Source organism: Melanostigma gelatinosum (assembly GCF_949748355.1).
Source record: "Melanostigma gelatinosum genome assembly, chromosome: 14".
NCBI lineage: Eukaryota > Metazoa > Chordata > Actinopteri > Perciformes > Zoarcidae > Melanostigma > Melanostigma gelatinosum.
Window position 1 is genome coordinate 11,685,911 of NC_136647.1, and position 5,882 is coordinate 11,691,792.

Here is a 5,882-nt window from a genome sequence, read left to right on the forward strand (position 1 = left end):
TGCTCCTTTTATTCCACTGTGAACAGCCCCGGCGGTCAGGCTGGGACGGAGCGCCCCGGGCTGCTGCGTCTGGCTGCCGCAATGGTCGTCACCGCTTCACCTGGTACGAGGCTCCTCTCGAGCTGCGTCACCTTCCTGCACCAGCGGGGGCTGATGAAGTCCTGTACTTCTGCATGCGAGTCTGGACCTCTGACATGGCGAGCCAGATGTGAGAGGCGGATTCCCCCCTCCCCATGTCGACTCTCTCTCTGACTCTCTCTCTCTCACACACACACACACACACACACACACACACACACACACACACACACACACACACACACACACGCACACACACACACACACACACACACACACACACAAAACCTAAACGTTCTCCACAACCCAAACCCACCCACTTACCCAAACAAGGATCTCTTTCAATCCCCTTGATACACACTAATAACACACAGTCATGCCACACACACACACACACACACACAAGTTGCAACTGAGCTGTGTTGCCGGGAAAAGCTTTCTTCAGCATCTCTGGTCATTCAGTCACAAGTCTGACCTTAAAGAGCAGCTGTATGAAGTGTTGCAACAGACATTTTTGGGCTTCAGCAGCGACTGGCTTAATAAGAGTCCTAATTTGTTCGATTGCTTCCCTTCCTTGCCAATGAATAGATTGATGTTTCAAATATTAAAGAGCTGGTGATAAACACAATGCAGAGGTGCCCAGAGCTCAAGCCGATGTCTCAACTGCCAAACGGTAAGCAATGCACAAGGACATGAAAATATGAACAGAACTTGAGGCATTGCAGCTCCATTGGCAATCTTTCTCTGTGACGTTAATGTTGTGTAATTTGCCAGTTTATCCTCAGGAATAAGAAAAACACAACAACATGGACAAAGAATTGATCTCAGTAGGTGACGGCATATGAGAAACTGAATATGCGGTTGCCTGAGAGATAAAGAGGAGCGTACGCAACAGAATACATGCTCCAATCTGACAAGCTGAAGTGAAAGTGCACAAACATCAGCCGTCTGAGCTGTCTCTCTTTGTGAGCCACATTCACCCCTCTGACAGGTCAAGAGCATCACTCTGAGGTCCGAGTTACTCCCGTGTTATCCAAGGAATGCCAGGCGGAGTGACCAGACCGACCAGGACACTCCCCAGCTGCCGTCCGCCTGACACCATCGGATGTCCTGTTCGCACGAGTTGAGTTCCAGGTCAGCATGGATCCATGAGCAGAGACCTGATTCGACATTCCGGCCTGTCGAAACACGCTTGACATCCAGAGTAGTCAGCAGAATCCTGCACTCATCTGGACACAGAATGCCACTTTACTGGTGTGGGTGACCGTCATAAACTGGGCTATGACTAAATTGCTTGGGCCTGGAGTTACCACTGACAGTTCAGCTGTGGAGAGACCCGGTGATTTATATTCCTGAGTTACACTGCAGAGATTCATGGCTGGCACTGGCAGTCAGCAGTGATGAGGGGGAAAGTGACGGGAGACTAAAGCAGTCGATTGATGAGACAACCAACATATAGAACATCCGCTGTGGGTCAAGAGGAAGCAAGAATACACATGCTAAATGATTCATGGAATAAAACTTCTGATGAAATTTCCTTTTCTGTTTACATTCCGATTGGAAAACAGGATTTACAAGCATTATGTTGGCAAATCACACAGTATGTTTCTGTCACATAGAATTCGATTTAAAAAAATGACATAGTTGAGACTGGGAATAATGCGACATCATTCACAATGTAAAACAAGTTGGTGACAAGCGGAAGATGTTTACAACTACTACTGACATTTAATATGAAGGCAGTCATTGCTCACTATCAGAGCAAAACAGCTTTTCTGATGAATGACAATACATCACATAGCTGCAGGGCTAACATATCTACACCAACATCATGACAGTGCTTCATTTCCTTATGGTTAATTAATACGTTTGTGTGCAGATGTGACACACACAAATGGCAAATATTGAGCTGCAATTTACCTATTTTCACCAGAGATTAAAAATTTGATCAATGAAATCGTGAAAAATGTCCGTCTTGATTTCCTTAAACCCAAGGGGACGTCTTCAAATGTCTTATTTAGTACCTGCTAGTAACTATTGATTGGAGGATAATAACTGATGCAAGCATCCGAAAACAGTTGACTGAGCTCTATTTGTGGCACACGGTATTGATCTGTGAGGAACGGTGCCAAAAGAAGCTGCTGTGCACAGTTCGTTTTTGAGTGAACTAATCATGTTGAGGATAGAACTGGAAAAAAAGCAGACAGGTGAGGTGGTGAACCTGTGTGTATGTGCCATTAGAAGACCGGAAAATGGGACGGTGTGGGACTAAATCATGTAGTATGTGTGCATTTAAAAGAGGTACAAGATAAACCACCAAATGTCTTGAGTCAAAAATGACAAAGGCACTGAATAGTTTGACGAGTACGACAATGGTGTGAATCATATGCTGTTTGGTCTTCACAGTCACAAGGTCTCAAACCAATTCAGCCCCATCGTGGGGACGTTTTGAACCAACATCACCAAAACACCAAATGAGGGAATATCTGTAAAGAATAAGAGTTTCAGAGAGTTGGATCATTTATGTGGAGGAGCACTGAAGGTGATCTCAATCAGATCAAAGAGACTTTATGTTTTAAAATCACAAAACAAAGACCAGTGTCACAGTAGCAGTCCAAATGAGAGCTAACACAAATCTCTGATCATTCAAGTAAAAGGTGTTGTAAGGGCTGAATGTGTTGTCATGACATGGCATGTTGCTGTACATTTCCAGCAATGTCTTGGATTCGAGAAGGAGCATGCCTGCAGATAATTTAAAGAAACAATAAATGCAATTTTTCAGGTGTTTGTACAACTGCATGCGTGTGGTCAATGGTATGTCATAACTGATACACACATGCACCACAATGGGTCATTGTACAACCATGAAACACAGCGTAACACCAAAGTGTAACATAAACCCTGAAGGTACCAGACAGAGTGACGGCACGGCGACCAGCTTTCTTGTCACAAGAGACATAAACACACTACGTCACGTACAGACAAATGCATGTAAATAACGTGAAACCCACACGAATACAAAGCATGCCTACAGTAATGCATAAGTGGATGCATATGTATACAGTTTGAATCTATAAACACATACGCACGCACACACACACACACATTACCTTGTGTCCTGTGTTGCCTGTGCAAATGCTGTCATGTGTGGGCAGCAGGATTAAGGGACACACATTATCAGTCACCGCGATGTCACCCATTGGTTTGTGGACTCCAGTTTGGAAGCCTCGAGTTCGGCATTTTGGCCGTCGCCATCTTGTTTTTTTGCCACCAAAAGTGAAAGGAAAGGGTGAAGTACAACCGAACGCTGAATGAGACATTTTTAAGCAACCAAGATGTTACAATGAACTTTCATGAACTGAAAACAGACTGTGAAGGGTTTAAAGTTGACCAATGACGTGGAAGTGACCTCTCAATCACAGAAATGTTCTAAAGCTGCTTTATCACCTATTTTACTGTAAATGGGACAATAATTTCCATCACGCTGTCTTGAAAAAGACACGTGCAATTGAGACCATAAAGTCATATTTACTAAGGTAATAAATCACATGAAAACTATAGGGTCATTTTCTCACAGACTTCTGTACAATTGGACTTCTTTTTGCAACCAGAGGAGTTGCCAGATCATTCACAGCACTGTCTCTGTTGATGAAAGTACAATCAGACTGGGTGGATTGGACTGAAAGTAATGAAAGAAATTGTGGAAACAGAGGGGAGTGTGAGTTGAGGTCCAGAGACAGAACGAGTGAGAAAGAACACTTCGGTGGGAAAACCGCAGCACTACAAGTGATCCGGGGTCAGTTTTATATTTCTCTGCTGTGATGTTGAAGGCTATGATATGTGGATGGTGAGCTGGTCCTTGAGGTCAACCTCCACTCCTGGCAGGGAGAGAAAACACAACGGGAACTATGTCTCACAGCGGCATCCAATCAAAACACCAATCGAACACATTCCAGGGCTTAAACAGCCAATCAACGCAGCACAATGGACATGTTCTCCGGACAAACCCGAGATCTGATTTTCAGGACAAATACACAGCAGAGCATGGGCGTGTCCACCGGGAGAGCAATCAGTCACAAGATGGAAAGTAGGGCTGGTTTGGAGAAGGCAGGTTCGGAGGCCGAAAAGAGGAGGAGAAGGTGGAACAGCAGGAGGAGAAGGTGGATCAGCAGGAGGAGAAGGTGGAGCAGCAGGAGGAGAAGGTGGAGCAGCAGCAGGAGGAGAAGGTGGAGCAGCAGGAGGAGAAGGTGGAGCAGCAGGAGGAGAAGGTGGAGCAGCAGGAGGAGAAGGTGGAGCAGCAGGAGGAGAAGGTGGAGCAGCAGGAGGAGAAGGTGGAGCAGCAGGAGGAGAAGGTGGAGCAGCAGCAGGAGGAGAAGGTGGAGCAGCAGGAGGAGAAGGTTGAGTTTCTCCCTCTTCTTCCTGTCGGGTCATTTCAGGTTATGAAATTGTATTATCAGCATGATAAGTCAGAAATTCTGCACAAACTGCATGTGATGGTGTCAAAGATGCTCAAGGCCCTCTCTTGTATGAAACTGAATGCATTCGTTGATGACATTTTTAGATGAATTTTGAATGCGTTCTGAACATGAAACTTCTAGTTTCCAGGTTTTTCTGTCACTGACTCTCCTGAACTGTGATAGTATGACTATAAAAGGTCAACAGCAGTAAAGGCACACACATTCTGGATGAGCGAGTGTAGGCTGATCAATGATTTAACAGGTCACGTGATTAAAGACCAACCCACTCCTCTCTCCAAGCTTCCATATACATGTCTGCTCAGCGACTGTGCAACCTTCCCTTCCTCCTCCTCCTCCTCTTCCTCCGCCTCCTGTCCCTGCTCATTTTTCATCCTCTTCGTCCCTGCCACTGTCTCCGTGGTCTCTGTCTTCTATTTTGAGAAACACTCAGTCATTCAGGCCAAGCCGCTCAGCTCACTTGGCTCTACTGCTTGAGACAGAAACACACGCGCATGCATAACATAAGTTATACTGTCACCTCGGCGACTGCTTACTAGGAATCTTTGGTTGCGCTACAATCAAAACTAAACAAAAGAGGAATCCAGACGGAAAATCATCTTCATACGACGGAAGAATTCGTTATCCTATGAAATAAATGGTCTGCAGCTTCAGAGAGCACCACCAGTCTGCTTCAAGTGGAAAACCTTAAGATTAGATGAAACCATTGAACAGATGGCACTGTGTTACCTTGACCTAAATTCCAAGCTTATATTATGATCATGTGGAGCACACACAACCATAGACACACACACACACACACACACACACACACACACACAGAGACACACACACCTAATCATCTCACTATGATTCACATAGTAATTCCATATGTTCGCTCACTTCCTCGAAAAGCATTTCAAAGAGCACCCGCTGCAGCATTCAAATCCCAACAGCTGTTTGTGAGTTCACTTGTGATCGTGTTCTTTACCTTCAGCAACACAACATGAGCTGAAACTGTATATTTGGCAAAAGAAATAGCTTCGTGGACATATAAAGTTGCTTCTGTGTAATTACGTAGAGATAAATAACAGCTAAAAGAAGTAAAGGAACAAACTAAATATCGATTGCACCAAAAAAAAGTATGTTCTTTATCATAGAGCCATGCTTTAATAAATAATAAATAAATAAAATGATGCATACTTTTAAAAAGATTTTTAGAATCCGTATGCTTAAAGGAGCCTGAACTGAAACAACAACAGTACGAGGAGCCAACAATATACCTGTCTGTTCACACAGGCTTGAGTCAACAGTGTCAGCGTGTCTCTGTCAATATTTCTGCACCAGCCG